The sequence below is a fragment of the Spodoptera frugiperda genome, chromosome 28, assembly GCF_023101765.2.
Source record: "Spodoptera frugiperda isolate SF20-4 chromosome 28, AGI-APGP_CSIRO_Sfru_2.0, whole genome shotgun sequence".
NCBI classification, from domain to species: domain Eukaryota; kingdom Metazoa; phylum Arthropoda; class Insecta; order Lepidoptera; family Noctuidae; genus Spodoptera; species Spodoptera frugiperda.
The window spans coordinates 4,878,229-4,897,857 of NC_064239.1; the positions used below are offsets into that span (position 1 = coordinate 4,878,229).

At 32.6% G+C, this 19,629-nt stretch overlaps 1 protein-coding gene across 2 annotated transcripts in view; it reads left to right on the forward strand.

The window, feature by feature from the left end:
- The first annotated feature begins 459 nt into the window (after positions 1-459).
- The window catches only part of LOC118264924 (pyrokinin-1 receptor-like), a 103,998-nt gene continuing 84,828 nt past the window's right edge, over positions 460-19,629 (forward strand). For both annotated transcript variants that reach the window (XM_035577588.2, XM_035577587.2), the window contains exon 1: positions 460-673. The gene's annotated coding sequence lies outside the window, so the exon portion shown is untranslated. The remainder of the gene's footprint in view (positions 674-19,629) is intronic.

Consider the following 19,629-nt stretch of genomic DNA (forward strand, 5'->3'; position numbering starts at 1 on the left):
CTTCGAAACACATTAAACGAAAATTTTTCATTTAAGTGTATAAATAGACACTTACAAACAATAAATCTCTTCTAACACTTATTTGAAAACTTTTATAATTCCACAGAAAAGTTGTTCATCGTTGTTTGATTCCAGTTTTGATCAGGAGCAGATTTTATACATATAATAAAGAAATAACTTTGCCAAGTATACCGATTTGAGTAAAGCGATACTCAAAATATCCTACAAAATAATTTAAATAAGTAAATTTATTTACTGGAATATAATTGTTTACCTACTCGTTTTTTTATATTTTTTTTTCGGTTGATCTTAATATACTTTGTTAAACAAGAAAATACGTATTATATACAAGATATTAAGTGTATAAGGAAGTGAATAAGACGTCCAGGAGAGCTGATGGTAGACTCGGAGCTGACATTGACCTTACGGAGTGTAAGGTGAGGACACAGGCGGCTGCGACGCGCGGATGTTTTCAGTCGCGATTTGTCCGCGCCGCAACTTTGTCGTTCGGGCGACGTACAAGCGCCGCGCGCCCAGTTTCCGCGTCTCTCGATACAAGTGCGTGATTTAAACGAAAAAGTGCATTGTGGAACTGTTCTATTCAAACTATTTTATGAACCGAATTTGGATTTTTAATTCATATTAGCTGACGTGGATGCTACGATATTACGAAGTATGTATTTGTTTTTTTTTATTTATAGTTTAAAATAAGTAATTGTTTAAACTTTTCTTATTTCATTTGTAAATAATATTTTATAAACATATTATACACCTAATTTAATACATAAATTGGAAAATAATAAATAATATGATTGAATATAGAGTTGAGGTCGTTTACTTTTATATGATTTTTTTATGTAATGATAGGTACGCAGTTCTAAGAACGTATTTTTATCGCAGCGAGTAATTCGTCAAGCTAATTTAACCAGAACAACAAAGTTGGTCGTGATTGCTAGTTTTTCGTGTGTATTATTAATCTGTTCGGTATATTCCATACTTTTTTAATCACAGATAACGGAAAATCCAAGGTGAATTCGAAAACCGAACGCATATTTTTTTTAATTCATTATTATTTTATATTCAATAATTGGATTTCGAATGGACGATTTTTTTTATACTTTCGTACACTAATTAAAATAAATTAACGTGTAGACAGTAGGTGTTAAATAAATAGAATTCAAAGACATTTCGGTCATTAAATGTCATACATATTAATTAATCAAGTACGGTATCAAATTAATATGCAATGAAAACTGACTTGTTGTGTATTGAAATTTCTACAAAATACATGAACATTGAACATCTTCGCATAAATAAATAGCTTTTAAATATTCGTGATTCTTAGAATTTGTTTAACCAATCGAGTTTTTAAGTACCATTAAAGGTAATTGTGGTTTTATTTTGGTTCGTGAGGTGTAATGAAAAAGTTGTTGGTTCCTTTGTGTGACAACATTTCGTTTTGATTTGTTTTCATTGATTTAGGTACAATGTAGTTTTATACAATTCAATGTCGAAAGTTTTTGATTGTTCGCTTTATTTGTGAAATTATTTATAGCTGTATTTTATTAATTGTTTTAGGGAAGTTTTGGTTATGGAAGTGAGAAATTAATATTCAAACTACTTCAGATTTTCTAATATTTGTTTCTTTTATGAACAACTTTTGATTGAACTTCAATCTCAGCGTATAGATATATATGTACATTATTAAAAAATGAAACAAACCTGTCTCCTCAGATGAAATAATTGCTTAAGGCAGTGGTCACTCCGGTCGCCACATGCATATAATAAAGTGACCTTCAATTTTGTTTATATGGATTTTTAATAAAAGGAATACAACGAACTATGCAAATCTGGAATTTTATAAATATGTAATATAATTGGTATACCTATATTTTTAAATTAATGCAATTTATTCAATGACATCAACCTTGATTTGATTTCTTACCTGTAAATACGCAAAATTTAATGTGAAGTAATTATAATTAATCAGTCTGAGGAATGGTTTTTGTATACCTATACAATACAAATTAATTAAAATCAAAGTCAAAGGATTACAATGTGTAATTTAGGGGGAGTTTAGATATTTGACAGAGCAAATAAACAATAATTAATGCAGGTATTTTAAATATTCATGTACCAAAAATGAAACACAGGTAGTTCCGAGGAGTTTTATTATATTATTGACCTTATTTAAGGAACCGGCTTTGAGAGTTTCTTAATATATTCATGGTTTTGTTTGAGAAGAACTTTGATGATTATTATTTGAATTCTTAAATCCAATATTCTCTTTTGGATTAAACAAAATTAATATCTTTTTTGAATGTCGACCCCCTGAGTTCTGGCAGAATGCGTCCCTCGATATAAACTTTTGAGTTAACGATTTTGTTAACAATTAACAAGAAAATTGTTTCATACCTAACAAAAGGGACGGAAGTTTCTTAAATTAAATCGTGCAGACTTAACAAGAAGCCCTAATGGACGTCAAAAGAAAGGAAATAGGTTTTCATTTAGTTGTACCAACATTTTTCTATTTTTTTATAGGATTTACTTATTGGTTGGGACTTCTATTTTAAATAATAGCTTCTATATTACATGATCTAGCTCTTCCTAAAGTTTTAATTGCTGAAGATGAATGATTTTTCAATCCTTTTTTGACTTTCGCAATAATTTATTGTATTTTCGTATTAAAATATAAATTCTTTGATTTTGGTAGATTAATAGGCAAATACTCTAACGTTACTCAATTTTAAGACGTTATCAAGACGATTCTTGAGAGAGTCTTGAGAACTATGTTCTGTCTTCAAACAAATTCTTTATTAAAGACAGAGATAGAACGATATTTAAATACAACTTAAATTAAAATTTACGTTTCAGTATTTTTTCGTCGAAGGAATAATTGGCCATCGTATACTTGCATAGGTATGCAACTGGGGTTACTTAATAGGAATTGTTTTTATTAAATAATGTTACATTAAAATTAAAGAAGATGGCTATTACCATACCTACATATACATGGCAACGATATGTGCATACGTACATATTATGTAAAACACAAGTTGAATTCTTGAAGGTTCCTAGGTTGAGCTTGAGCATTCGGCCACCTTCTGCCAAAAGTTACAATAATCCTTTTTAATTAAATTTTTGAGTTATACCTAATAGGTACCAACTTCCTATGTACCTCTATATGTAGAGATTAATATTCATAAGCATTAACTAGACTCCATTTTAACGTACAAAAAGATAACAAAAATATTCTCCTGACTTTTTGTTAAAATTAAAACCGTTTGTAAAGTCCATGGGGATTGAGATCGAGGGCGCTTGGCTTAGTATAAACCCTAGATGTGGCTACAAATAACAGCAGCACATGTGCCTAAGCCGTTCAATATATTTTCAGTCACATTGCCGTATTGCCGTATAAATTACCTCCTGTAAGCCGACAAACGTTCAACTTGTAACATGGTACAAGTATCATGATACACGCATTGTAGTACACACACACGGTTACCACATTAGGCTATGCAAACCGGTATAAACTGACCGTCGATTGTCCAGAAAGATCATACAATGCGAGATTATGCTATACTGGTTTTGTATAGGTCTATGTGTAGCCGTGTAAGCACGTGTCCCACATTTTTGCATATTATCAAGTCGTCCTTTATAATTTTCTCGCACGCGCCATCTTACGGGGTATTTTTATATCAAGTAGCAATTTCTTCCTACTTATTTGACAAGGAAAACGTGTTTATATTCCTTTGTGCGTGGTTGCAATTGACATAATTGATTTTGAAGTAAATAATCATTTATGAAGTGGTTGTTTATAGATGCTTCTGTCTTCTTCGCTGTTTCTCCTCTGCAGGATATGATTCAGAATCAGGAGAGTTTTTGTAATTTGAATTTAGGAGTTATTTGTGATTGGTTCTGATCATATTGCTTGTTCGAGTTTTGACTTTAATAAACATTGGACTTATAAAGTTATAACGCAACTGGTGTAATGTGGGTGTAGGATTTTATATGGTACAATTTTACTGCTCTTTTGGAGTATATAAGTTGCTGTTTTATGTATGTATGCACGAATTTTGATTTGTGAAGTTTGTTATGATTATGTTGCAAAGTTTTTATTAACCTATTATTTTCTTATATAGGATGTTTCATTACATTGTGTGTTGTTGATTTTGTTTTGCTGGGCTCTCTGATTTTATTCTCGCCTGTCATTGGTCGAGATTATTCTCACAACCAATGATGTGGCAGACGCGATTGAGCTCACTTCGAATGTTTCGAATTGACAATTACAGAATAGTCTAGCTGTGCTGTGCTGAGCTGGCTTACAGCATCACCTTGTTTACAGTAATATACAAAAACATGTGGATAAACAGTACATTAACTACTTCTACATCATGTTTTGAATACCTAAAGTAACTTTCGTGTGTAGCTTCAGTAATTGGAACAAACTAATTAACACAGGGTATCAACTAAAACGATTCTATTAATTTACATCAAACCTTTCAAGGAACGTGTTCAAATAATGTAAATTTACTAATAGTTAAGTGTTTTCGACGTAAACAATAATTGTTCATGTTTAAAGAAAAGAAATCAAGGATATTACGTACTTTGTAGCTGACAACAAAAGGGAAATCGGAATGTCGTAGCCATATTTTCTCTGAAATGTAGTCAGAGGAGCATGATTTACTTTTTAAATCCTAATAATTTGATTCCTGGGAACTAGATTCATATTTCGTTCGTCGTAACTTTACTATTCAATTCTGGAAAGGTGTTCTGTACCTTTGTGTCCACGTGATAGACAGGTCAGTCTTTTGTTGTTTGAGTGGAGAAAAGGAAAGGAAAGGACAATAACATTTAATGTTTACTTAAACTAAACTCAGCAATTCCTAAGGATTGATTTAAGTAATCATTCAATGAGTCTGAATAAAATAAGAGTCCTCTTCGCTTTTTACAGGTCAGGAGGCTCCATGAGAATTTAAGTTGAGATTGTGTAATTAATGATTCATCTTATTATTCGGGATTTAATTAGTAAAGTTTTGTTTTTATTATGCGTCCTACATACCTACATGTGTGTATCATATAGCTCTATATGTTACGATTGTTTTTGACCATTAGACCAAATGAATAGTTTGAATGAATGCCTTCCATACATTACGTTATCGGTGGAGTTATGTAGCTACAACCATATCACTGATAGCGAGGCTGCCATTTATAGGAAATTTATTATGCTAAGTATGTTTAGTATTCTACCTAATTTTGTTTATATTATAACTTGCGTGAGACAAACTAAATTAATTATTATATTTAGTAGCGAGACAGTCGTCGCGTTGCGTGTCGGGGAATGTTATTCATGAATATGAGTCTCTAACTTAGCTTGAAACTAGTCGAGTTCCTCGTCAAATAGTTATGTGAGTAATATGAAAAACATAATAATTAATTCTACATATTTATTAATGTTTTAAACTAGGTTTGATTATTACTAATAGAATTTACTTGAGAAATGGGCAATATGAAAACATATTTTTTGTAACAAATAATAATTTTCGGCAAAATGAGCTGGTGAAAAAAAATCTGTCTGGCTTTATAATTTCCCGAAAAGTCATTCTACGCTATGGTCACGTATATGATTCAATATCGGTTAATGAAGACACGAGACGAGACTAATACATAGACAAACAGAATGTTCATAGAGACGTAATAAAACGTAACACTGGCAACTTAAAGACAAAGATTATGTTCTAGAAGAGTACATACCTATACCGAAGAAAAAAAGAAAAGAACAATAATTCGAATTTCAATTTAAAAATGATCAATATTAACGCACGCGCGGCCCGTCACATTGATGGATGTGCCGTCGAGTTGTTGAATGTGTTTCAGAACGTCAGACTAGTACACAAGGTACTATGTTCGAGTATTCAATCATAATATGCTAGAAAAAAAAAACAGTACAAAATATTATTTAATAGTACTTAGCAAGAAATAAGTTTGGGAATTCACGGTGATAAATAACTTTTCGCTGTTGCAAAGTCATTTGATGTTGCATTTTCGTAAAGGTACAATGGTGGTCACATGCGCCTGACCACCACTAAGTAAATGTTTGCTTGCACCTGATTAGCCCAATGACCTTGATTTGACGTATAAAGTGAGGTGGTGGGCGGTGCCGCCGCCGGCTCAGGTAGCTGAAAAACATCAAACGCATCACTGATACGTCTTATGTCACTAAGCTTACGACGTTATCGCTCTTCTACTTGATGAAACATTTATAGGGTGTGGCTTAATGCTATTGCTGGGTTCAAGCAATAAAGTTTTAACATGATCAAGCGAATCTGTCTCCCACTGTACAATGGGAACCTGGATAAAACATAAGAAGTCTCTTATTCTCTTATGAAGGAATTGTTTGTCCATTGTCATACATCGAATGCCAAATCAAACCGCAAAGTTCTGTGTGTAAATGTAAGCCAAAACCAAAAGTCAATAGCAGTTTGCAATAGTCACAACAGTCGTTAAAGCAGCAACACAGTTATCTCACCTATGCCAACAACTTACAACGTAACTCATGAAACTTCAATACTTAAGCAAAATTAGTACTTAACTCATTCAAAACTTTGAAATGGTAGGAAACTAAGTAACAACGTATTATTTGAGTTTCAATGCAATCATTATTTTAATGTGTTGTTAATAAGAGCCTAAGTTTTTCAGCTAATATAAATGGGATACATATCCAACTAGCAAACCTGGCGAACTCCGTTTCGCCACCATGTCTTTTTTCCTAAATTTTTTTTGCTATAAACCTCACGGAACCCGAGACCTTTCCAACAAATGCAAAACCATGGAAATCGGTTCGTGCGTTCTGGAGTTATAGCGTCAGGAAGGAAAACCCGACTTATTTTTATATAATAGATAACCCAGTAGGTAAAGTAATAATCTCACCCATCCTAAAGTGACACCTGCAAAACAAAATGGCCGCCACGTAGTTATTTCTGAAGAAAAGTACCTATTATAGTATAATAAAAAGCACTACATCATTAAAAGGTCTATAAAAAGGCTATTTAGTAACTTACTCGTAACTATGTGGCAACATGTCGACGGACGTCTTATCTCACGGTCGCTGGCTTAAAACAATACACGGGGAATAGGATTAGTTATGACAGTGACAGTTCATAGTTTAACAGCTGTCAATGTCAAACCCTGTCAGAGTTATACCGTCTACGAGAATCTACATTTTTTTAAACGTTGTCCCACACTAGGACTTTCTCCTGTGTAGTGAGTGCGTTTGCAAACATACAACTACACATGCACATGACACCCAGATTTGTGGATCCCACAAAGAGTTGCTCCGTGCGAGAATCGAACCCGCTACCCGTTGCGCGGAAGCCAGTTGCCCAGCCACCGCACCTACCGTGCAGCCAAACTACTTACCAACTCATTACATACTCTGTAAAATCGTGACATTTTTGTACGTGACCGCGATTATTGATAAAAAGAAATTCCCAAAACGGTCTCATGCTTGTAAAAAACGTGTTTCAAATATTTTATTAATCAACCAATATAATGCTAATGCAGTTCGGTGTCCTCCAATCTGTTTTATTGAAATATTTTTCTAGAACAGTTATTTGTTCTTAAACACAAACATATTATATTTAATATCGAAGATGACTGATAAAACCAATCATTTCTATGGCAAATATTGTAATGTAAATACAAATAGAGTTTGATGAGGGATTGAATAGTTTCGTGTCTTCGGTTAGGCATTTGTCTTGACAAATCTATTCTTCATACTAACCAGCTAAGACAGTGCTTACCGCATTTGGAATGCAAGTTACTCAAATTGGGAATTGGGTCTGTGACCGCATCGAAGGCGGAAGCTACCCCTCTGCCAAATATCCCATTATCCAGATTTAACTAACATAAATTGAGCGGGGAATACGGTGCTGATTCATTTATAGAACGATAGGAGATGGGTTTTGAGTAATATTGAAGAATTTCCGTTTATATGTATATGCATAAGGATGTGAAGATCGTACAGGATTCGAATAAAATAAATAGCTTTGTAGTACTGAAACCGGGTTATAAGTTTAATAAAGATCTCTATAGTAAAGCAAAATAAATATGACGTAGAAAAACGTAACAAAATATCTAGTTCTATACAACACGTGGAGAGGATTCATTCAAATTCTTTACACTAGAACAATGATTAATGATTTTCAATGATGAATGTTGACAGTTAGTAAACTTCATCATTTATGAGTCTTGGTTGTAATGAATAGTATATCGTACGTAGTACATTTTTGGAGCATTGATAATCCTTTATGTAAACAAACACAATGTTTTAATGAAATAGAAGAGTGTGTGATTTATCCAATACATTATTACTTACAAGATTAAATCTAGTTTGTTTTTGACCGAGGACCTCAATTCAGGGATAGAAACAACAGAATAACCCTTAATGAACAGTGTACACTAAGAAAAAATACAATTACATTAGCTACTAAGCTACAGAAGGGACAAATGTCGACAGATAGAGATTCTATTGTAATCTCCAATTGATTTTATTTATTCCGCTCGTAAAATTTATACGGCCGTTTGTTGGAGATTGTAGTTATCGACGTAACAGCTTTAGGTATCAATGTACCTATGTATCTACTTGAAAACAATGTGTATTTTGTTATGGGTTTTTATTACCTTACCTCAGTTTTCAACTTATCGAGTATTTGTAGTAGTAGTAAGTAATAAGTACCCTAGTAAGTACTCTTTAAATACAATGGTAAGCCTTTTTAAGTCTGTTAGAATCTATGTTTTAGAACTGGAGCTGAATGTTTTTAAGTCCCTAGTGAATAGGTTGGTTATAGACCTCGTTGGTTTCATCATCGTTGACCATGCATCGAGTTAGAGGCAAACCTCGGAGTCTTTTAATTTAGAAATACAAATATTTTTCGACATACTTAGGTAGTCTTACAAATAAAACAACAAAATATCTTCGTTGCTTGTAGAAAAAACAAAACAATCTAGTAAACTATTACATTCTACGCAATACATTTTAGTATCAGGTAAAAATGTAAAAAAGAAATAATAGAGGAAAACACTTATAATCGAAAGAGGTTGTCTATTTTAAGATTATTAAGTTCGTAACTCAGACGAAAGCTTTCAACTGTTCCAATAAGCTACTTATGATAACTTAAAAAAGTAAAGTGCTCTCTATTGAAGTATACAGGTATGATATAACGTGGAAATAATGTGAGACTGTATTGTTCAACTCAATTTATTTACAATACAAGTGTTTTGTTATTTTAACGTTAAGGTAAATACTAGAATTGATTTTTTATGAGAGCAGAGTAAACGAATCACCTGATGGGGGATGGGAGCAATCGCCGCCGCCCATGGACAACTGAAACACCAGAGGCGTTATAAGTACGTTGCCAGCCTTTTGGGGGTTAGAAATTTAAGGGTTGTTGGGGAATCAGGGATTGGGAAGGGAGATAATTGGGCCTTTGGTAACCTCACTCACACAACGAAACACAACGCAAGCGTTATTTTACGTCGGTTTTCAGTGAGGCCGTGGTATCACTCCAGTCGAGCCGGTCCATTCTTGCCGAAGCATGGCTCTTCCACACATATTGTTTAAAAAGAACTAACAAGAAATTATTGACAATAGGATTTTATTGAATAGTACCTACTAGGAATAAGACATCATTATAAGTGAATAGCCAACATACAGTTCGGAATTGTACTAGATAGAGCTTTTCACTACAATGGGAGTAAATCTGCTATGTAGTATAACTTAATCTGAACATGGCGTATTGTTGTAGAAGCTGGCAACGTAGTTATAATCCCTTTGATGTAGCGAGTGTTTATAGAAGGAGCTGATCTCTTACCATCAGGTGCCTCGATCTTAATAGAAAAGGAAAATAAATACTGCGTGCCTACTCTTCCATGGATATAATTAATGTTCCGCGAATTTCTTTTAAAACAAAATTAAATTATGATAATGTTTATTGGTATATTTCACAGAATTAACATCACAAAGAGGCTTAATATATTCGGAAACAGAAGCGAACGGTACCATCAATGCGTGTTTACAAAATATAATTTTGAAGTATGAATAGGATTTTAGAGTATTAGGGATGGTTTCGTTTCCGAAAATTTGGAAAATCAAAGGTTGTTTTACTTAAAATTCCATCCATCTATGTTTTGTTGTAGAAAATCATAATAAGCCCTTGTAATTACTAAAAATTTCTATAAACAACTCATAAAATATAATAACACAGATATTAAATATTATTAACATCGTAACATTGAAACTTATCCGGAGCTGCGGAAAACTTAACAAGTTACCGGGGCTCCGGCTCAAAGCGGGAGAAGGACTGTGGTGGTTTTTTTAGTCAGTATAGACACTCCCTTTCGCCTCAGCCAAGGCGGGAGAAGCGATTGCATGATTATTCCCCCTCAAAAAAAAAAAACACACACACACACAAAAACGCGTTACATTACTACTAGCCATTTTTATAGCTAACGTATTCTAAACAAGTATTCGCAAACATTTGAAACAATATTCATAACATTGCCATTTTTTCCAATTTGCGAAGTACACTCGCATCAAAGTCTAGTTGTGCTAGCGTGTTCTCCTCTCGTATCACCCAAAATTGGGTAGACAGAATAGTAAATAAGGCCATTTTCCCAGTTACGCTATTGGTACCAGATGAGGCAATAGGCGAGTCTATTTATAGAACAGTCAATAGAACTATAACAAAACCATATGACACATTGAGACCATATCCAGAAAGTAATCTCACTTTTGCTATCTACTACGACTCTACTTTAGTATTACACACGATGATAAAATCAGTTACGCATAGATTTATTTTTATTCTTTCAACAAAACATAAACCTTTTGTTGCGTGTTAACAGTATAATAGCGTAGAGGAGTCCATTAAGGCGTATATGTATTCACATCAAGTCAAACTGTCAAGCTATTAACTAAATACTTGTTTTTACTAACCAATTGACTTCTCGGATTATACTTGAAGGCTAATTCCACAAAACACCTGTTTGACCGGCCTCAAGCAATGAGAACGCTAGGATATAATTATAAGCTAAAAGAAAAAAAAACAGATTGATAAACAAAAAATGTCTGTAATGCCATGAACATAAGATGCAAGGTCATTAAACTCCGCCAAAGACAAATTAACGCCAATAACTCGTAATTTTGGTATGATAATGACAGAAAAATATTTATCGTAAAAACTTTAGGGCCGTTTTTGTATATTTTTTTTGGTCAGTGCTAAAATTTGTTTTGGTTAGGTAGGAATAATATCAGTTATAATAATATAACTATGAAATCTGTATTCAGTGGACGGACATTAATTAAATAGGCGTTAGGTACTACATAATATTTAACTCCTACACAAGTTACTTGGTAGTCTAGACACACATTAGTACTAACTGGCTGGATACTGGACAAATAAACATTGATACTAAATGAAAGTTTCATAAAATCTGGTCCCTTTTGTGCCAAGTTAAACAATAAATCATTATTCAAATGGCTTAAACCTCTTTTCACGACGGATACAGTTGGGACAGTTTTCACAGAATTATAGAGGAGATAGGTATTCTGTGGACGTACCACAGATAGGTAATGGTTTATTTAGGTATTGCCTGAATTTTGTAAAGACTATAGGTTCACCTCCTTTTTAGCATCGTCACGGCGGTCTTAGATCACCTGCTTGTACAGCCCTTCTTATGCCATACCTACTTATCAGTTTTGTACATCTTTAATCTTCATTCATCGTTTCGTCACGGCTCGATTTTGTATTATTTATCCACCATGATGAATGCAGTTTTTTTCAAACTTTACATGATACTCAAGAAACGGTAAGTATATGGTAAAAAGTATTTGTCGCATTTAATATGAGAGACTCCTAAAAATAAATTCTGTCTGTACTTTTTCCGCTTACATATCTCAAACAAAACAATTTTCTAATCATCTAAAAATAGCAATACGCTTTAACAATTTTCATAAAAAAATATAGTATGATAGTGGTAAAATTAATGTTTTTGTAATCCGAAATTGAATTATAATGACTTTGCAAATAAAACGTAAAATCTCGAATTTTCTAATTTTTGATGACCAAACATTATTGTTTTTGTGCTAAAAATAATGGATTTATTTTGGACGTTTTCGCAATACACGTACATACTTTATTTTAAGGTTTTTCCTCTAGTTTTATGAGTCGTCTAGTAATGGCAAGTTGGGAAGTACCTAGTATTACACGTGTTATTTCCCAAAACCCGTTTGGCAGTAATAACAACGTGTTACGCTGACTGGGTGTGCCTACATGGCGAACAATATTCGTAATTCACGTTGGGACGCAACCTGAGGGCCTAATTGGGGCTTGTCCGGAGTTAGGCCTCCAAAGGTCTATCCAAACTGTTCAACATATCTTCTACCTTTATCTGTCTGACCTTATTAAAATATAGTGTTCAGTATGTCTAGTAATAACACAGATGTTGACATTAAACCTCTACTAGTGTTCATTTGATACGAAAATGAAGTTTTCTAGTAGTTAATTAATCAGTCCTTTATCATATATTATGTTTAAGCAATATAGTAATTTCCAACTAGTCAATTTCAATACTTTTATCGGAATGTCAAAACCGATCACCGACTTTTCTATGAATGTTGTAGGAGATCGCTACTTATGACATCATCTAATCTTTGGGTCAATTGGCATACACTACTCAAAAAATTGATTGAAAAATTTTAAAAATAAGTCTATCGTCAAACGATATAGGGATATTATATTTTATTGAAAAGTCTTAATAAATTATTTTTGGCCATTAGGAAACTTCCTAATTTTCTATCAACATAATTTAAACCAATATAATATGTAGACACATTGTCTTATATACGTTTAAGTAAATGTTAAAGGTTCGTAAAGTACACATAAGAGTTCCCTAAGGTTCGCTTTACGTAAGCTCGGTTAAACACTAACTTCGCTACTTGTGAATTCTCAATTACACGTAACGGCTATAATTAGGCATCTACGAGCACTTTATAATTAATGAACATCCTAATTGTTGTTTGTCAGTGAGTAGAAGTTTAGGTAACATAATTACTCTGGTTGATAAAAAATATCTTACCTAACTTATTTAAGTCCAGTGCTGTTAGGGAGTATGATATACGACTATTCATTGACAGACTTCTACCGTGAAAGATTTCCTTTTTTAAACTTACGGTGGTGGCAAAATAGCACAGTCCATCTGTAACCTTAGTACGAGTTTGCTTTACGTTGAACGTAAACAAAACGAGAGCACTTTTGGTGCTGTATGTAAATAAACTAAGCAATTACTATCCTCGGTTACCGTGGCCTGTGGATGCTTGCAACACTTTCTTATAAAAATACAAACAAATTAGTTATTAATAAAGGTTTGTTTGTGGAGGACCAAGGGGAGGCCTTTGTTCAGCAGTGGACGTCTCTCGGCTGATGATGATGATGATGATGATGAAAGGTTTGTTTTGATATAAACAATATTTATTTATTTAACAGATATACAGTATAAAACATGTATAACAGGTAGACCATGAAACTCTTTCATCATAGTTTTGATGTTCAATTCATTAAAAAAAATATTAAAATATAAAAAATATTACTTATTTATTTATACCTATACCATATTCGTGAATAAATACGTTATATAATAATATTCAATTAACCCAAAAATTCTAAAGATAGTAATAAACATTAAATTACTTTGAAGACAATATGAAACAAGTAATTATACAAAGCTGGGGAAGACCTCTGGCTATGAGAGTATTTAATTGAATTTAATACAAAGCTCTCGCATATTAATGTTATAAGCTTGTTGTTTATAATCCGGTCGAGATTACCAGCGACTCTAACGCCACAAATTATTAGATTTTATATTTCTTCTACAAAATATGTAACAAATTAATTTAAACTTTATTGCTTTGTAGGATTAGTTTATTTTAAGTAAAAATATATTTTTTATAATAGGACATGTTTTTTTACGCCGTTTGTTAATGTATTTACTACTCTAGAGCAGTGGAATTCAAAAATTATCTTAACTTGACTATTTCACAGAAAATGTCACAACAGCTCTATACATATAATTCTTCATAATTCTCTTCCACACTCTAATCTTAGTTGTAAAATAAACCTAAGTGTGGTTTTTGAGACTAAAAATGTACTAAAAGTGTGAAGTTCATTACATTTCAGATTGCTTACTTGTCAAGTAATATTATACTACTTACTAAAGTAATTAAGCTGGCGTTCGTATTTGTACTGAATTTTTCCTAGTTCTTAGAAAAGTGATTTACGAAATCTCTTTGGTTGACACTAACTAAATACTTACATAATTATGAACGAATTTATTTTGATTTATTTTCTTGATAAATTATTTTATTTAAAGAATTATTTTATTTACTACTTGCTATTTTAGTTTCAATAAACTTATGTAAAACTGAAAATGTTATATTGTTTTGTTGTACATTGTAACAAATATTATAGATTGATTTTCACAGATATTATTTTGCATTATATTTTCATGCATCATAATATCATCATCATGCATATCAGTGTGAAAATTATTTATATCTCTATGATGTTTACCTGCATGTCTATTTATAATAAAATTATTATAGGTATAACTTAAGACAGCAATATCATAAATTTTTATTCGAATATTGTTTCCAATTAATAACCAATTAAAGTTGAATTCGTCTAGACGCCAGACAGTGACAAAAAAGATTTCGAAGTTTATAAAACATGAGCTTGTGTCAGCGGTTTTGCCTGCGTTCGGAATAAAAAGTAATCTATGTGTTTTTGCAGACCATTATCTACTCCTGCTCCAAATTTCATCTCGGTCCCTTCAGTCGTTTTGACGTGAAAGAGTAACAAACAAACTAACAAACAAACATAAATACAAACTTTCACATTTATAATATTAGTAAGATAAAAACAATGTGTATTAGTTAATAGTGAGATAACTTTATCGTAAAAGTACTTGATATTCAATTATTTTTATTGAGTTGTGTACCTAAAGGATTATTATGGGGATTGGTTTGCGTTGTTACATTCTTTACGTATCGAATGGATTTTGATGTTGCCTACAGAGGTTTTAGTGAGAGTTTCTTTTACGTTGAACGAGATGGAAACGAGTCCGCATTCGACGCTATGATTGGTCGGCTGCTATGAACCAACCAACCAGGGGCCTTAGTCTGCTATTACAATTGTGTCACAATGGTCGATCACTGAGCAGTGCAAGAGGGATGGAGCTATACAACCTACATAGCTCCGTCCCTCTTGCACTGCTCAGTGATTGACCATTCTGACACAATTGTAATAGCAGACTAAGGCAACGCGTTTTCGTTTCGATCTCGTACGAGTTTGTGTTAAATGTAAAGCAAACTCATACTAAGGCCCCAGACAGACATGATACAGATTTTTATCCACATTTGCAACCTCTTTTTCTGCACTTTCAACTACAGACAAAGTAAGCACGTGTTCTGTTGGAAAAATGGAAATTAGAAGTAAGATTATTATATTTTTTTCCTCGAATACAGAACGGCAACGCCACAAACCACGAGCAGGTTAGTTAGCATATCTAACCAAAAACTCATTTCTTATTTCCAAGGAAAATCAACTCAAAGCAAAGACAAATGAGCGTTGCGTTCTGAATATTCGTTTCCCTCTAAGAATATTTTTTGTAGCAAAAAATACGCTGTAATATCTAAGATGGTGAAGTCGGGAAAACTGCAGGAAATGTACGCAAATGTTGTAAATATTATGAATTTATAGTAATGACTTTCCTTACTGTGATCTTCCGCCATTAGCTTTTTCTTTTCGTCTTTTAATTTTGATGGCTTCCCTTTACTTTTTTTATGCTTAATTAACTTTTTTAATAGATTCTCCTTTGACTTTTTAGTCGGTAATCAAAGTTGGCTTTCTCGACAGGTTGTTTGGATAGTATGATAGCTACGGAAGTTACTAGTTATTGAGATAGACAATTTGTACGTACATTCCCCTATCATAAATCGTTGTTTATTGTGACATATGGATCTGTTAACTCTGGTTTGTCGTTAAGCTGGAGAATGATATCGATTTTGTTCTTGGTATTAACATACATATACAAACAGGAGAGTGAGGGAGATGAATAATACATAACAATCTAATTAGGTATACAGGCCGAAGTCTATTCGTAAGTAGAGGGTCATTGTACGTTTACTTTTCTGTGAAAGTATTTTTATGCAATAGAATATGAGTTCATTAAAAATATATCTTGAATCAAAATCAAAGTTAAAGCATTTATTTCAATTAATCCTTAATTAGGTACTTTTGAAATGTCAAATTGGATTGTCCCTGTCAGTAAAGCTAGGTCTCGTTCCAAAATGTAGCTTCGAATGGAAAAGAACGAGCAAGAAACTCCATCGTAATTCTTTTTAAAATTACAGTTTTTTACAATCTCACTGATACATTATTTGTTCCTTTACCTATTGTATATATGCGCGAACAATGTACCTAACGACAATACAGCGTCAAAATTTCGAATAAAATGGGAATCTATAGGATGAATTTCATGAGATGTCTTTGTTCCTGAAACTGATTCTCGTCCGCTCTTATGACCTCTGTAGAAACAAAGCACTCTCATTTAATCTATTTTATGAGGATGCCGAAATAAAATGTAGGCGACGTAAGGTACATCTTGTAATGACGTCATCCATTCTTAAAAATGTCAATGACAATGACATTGTTCCGATTCCGGTATCATCATTCATAAACTGGCATACTAATGCACCAACGAATTAAAATTATTTTCGTGATTTATGCAATTGATTTTGTTTAGCTTTTTATTCCAAAGTCATAGAGCACATTTTTAAATGGTGTCTGGTGGTACCATCGCCGCCTTTACTATAAATTAAATAGTAATTGGTGCGGCAACATTGTGTACGCATTATAGGCTCCGATGTAGCTCGAAACTAGTCTTGTTATCCTGAAAAAGAATATGATGTAAATGTGAAAAGAAAGTTATAATATAAATTATGAACTTGTTACGAAACATTATTAAAGTTAGTACCTACTTATGTTTCACAATAAAAATAAAAAAGAAACATAAAAAAAACTTACAAACAAAACAAAACTCAAACAAAAATATAAGACAGAAAAATATGATTTGAAACATTCTTCGCGGGTAACATATATAGAGTTGTAATTACAGTTTTAATGGTACGAGTATATAACATAGTTCATCACCTGTAGAGACAGTGAACTCTTCAATGTCGAAGCTGACCTTTCAGTACGAATGAACTCGTTAACTTTCACAAAGACACACACGTTTATAATGGTCTAAAGTTACTCACGTGTTTGTTTCCCGAATGTTCTATTAAATGGAGCGATCCCTAAACAAACACGTGACTTCCGTAGTCTCCTGTGTGTGACAACTTCCATAGGCGTACGTGATGACAACATCTGTCGAAAGCCAACTGTAATATATTCACACTTCATTTCAAAGAATAAATAACAGGAAAATGAGAAGTTGTGTAGCTATGTTAAATGTGTTTTCATAGTCATTTTGTTTATTAAATGCCTCTTTGACTGAATGTTTACGAGTGTCAATGTCGCGTCGATCAGTTTGTATGAGAAATATATCTTACTATGACTTTCGATTTTTCCAACCCGATGTTCGATATTTTGGCTTAGTATATGGCAATACCTTTGCCTCTCTTTTACATGACTTCAAAACTAAAAGAGAGCGTTTTTTACTTACCCCCAGATCCTTTTTGGGAACAAAATGTTATGTTGACTGCATATGTTCTAGAATATTAGTCTTAACATCGGCGTATAGTGTGCATAGAGTACTAACAACAAAACTGTTAGATCAAAGTGTAAACTTAAACGATTTTAAAACGAGTATGGTTTTTAGTATTTGATCAATAGTAGTCGCTTTTCCGAATTCATTTTCCCTAGTAGGTGCCACATTCAGAGTTTGGAATTGTGCCCAGATTTTGCGATAATAACACATTTGATCTTTTATTACAATTGAATTCATAACTGGCTAAATGTTGGTGTATATTTGTTTAATATTAGAAGCACAAATCTACTTAACTTTAAAACAAATAATGATATTATGTCTATTTCCAACTTCAAACTGGTAGAAAACAGTCTCACAAAAGACTAGAAATATCTAGAAAGAGTAGAGGGGCACCTTTACAAAGACTAACTACTATTTAAATACAAAATGATTTGTTTCCTTTGAATTTCTCAGGAGTCAAAGGTCCCTGCATTCACAGGGATTCCATTATAAGTGCTACTGATTTTATTTATCGCTGTAATATCCGTTTCAAATTTCAACGTCCTCTAATCTATGGCCAGCTATTGTATTGTTGATAAGCGAGTGTTGGTAAGGTGTTTGAACTTTACAAGTACCTACCTATGATTTCAGACTTTTCTCATAATCAAAGGCGCGTTCAACATTATTGTTTTACATGTTTTGTGAACGTTAAAACAATTGAATTTTGTACAATTGACTTGTATTAATTGTTACGTGTACCTATTTCTTCTAAGCTGGCTTCAAATATTGGCATTCAGGGTATTGTTTCAGTAATAACCATGAGGTTTTATTGCGGGTTAGAATTATTACACAAATAGAAATGTTATGAGTATGACGTGTATACTTTTGAGCTTTCTTGAGTGTTTACAATGGAATAAACTTGTCCTATTTAAGTTTTGAGTGACGTAATCAAATATACATTTGGTTGGGATCCAAAAGTGTTGTGCAAGTTTTGTTTGCATCATTACGACTGTATTAAGGGCATTACAAAGGCTGATAGTACATTCACTTTTTGCTAGTTATTTGTTGTTGTTTATTGTGAATGAATTATGTACTGTAGGTAAAATAAAATTCTAATTGGCTTTTAGTCTCGATATTTTTCGTTCCTAAAACTTCATCTTTTATCCTTTACCTAGGTACTAAAATAATTAATTAACCAAATTATGGTTTCAACCTGGTTATAAAGAGTAATAATAAAACCTGTTAAAATTAATTAATATCCCTTGAGGAAGTGATAAATATTAACCAGGACTTGTAGCCAATAATTTAGATTAAAAATAATAAAAAAATTATAAAGAACATTAACATTTTAATATTTCTTACTTACCTATATTAAAAAACTGAAGAAGTTGTTTAGATATAAATATAATATAGAGTTGACAGCTGACATATTTTATCTGCAACTATTTGATGAAGTTTATTCCAAGAAATCTACATGTGTACATGTCGGCACATGTGAAGTAAATGTAGCGTAATTCTTTATGTAATTCACGTACAAAAAGAGCAATGTATCACAGTACCGAATCACAACCGATGATATTGGCTGTAAATCAAATAGTTTACCGCTTATTGTTACACAGCCTCTCCGAATAATAATCTTAGGCACCTATTACTATTTTTTTTAGTATCCAGATGTTTACTTGAGTGGTTGTTTGAGTTTTGTCTATCAAATTTGAATGCTTACTTTTGAAACCAATCTTAATGTCAATGCAATTTCAATCCTATAAGATTTTAATAATTATTCAATGTCAAAACTATACAACCCCAATTGGTGCTGTTAAAATA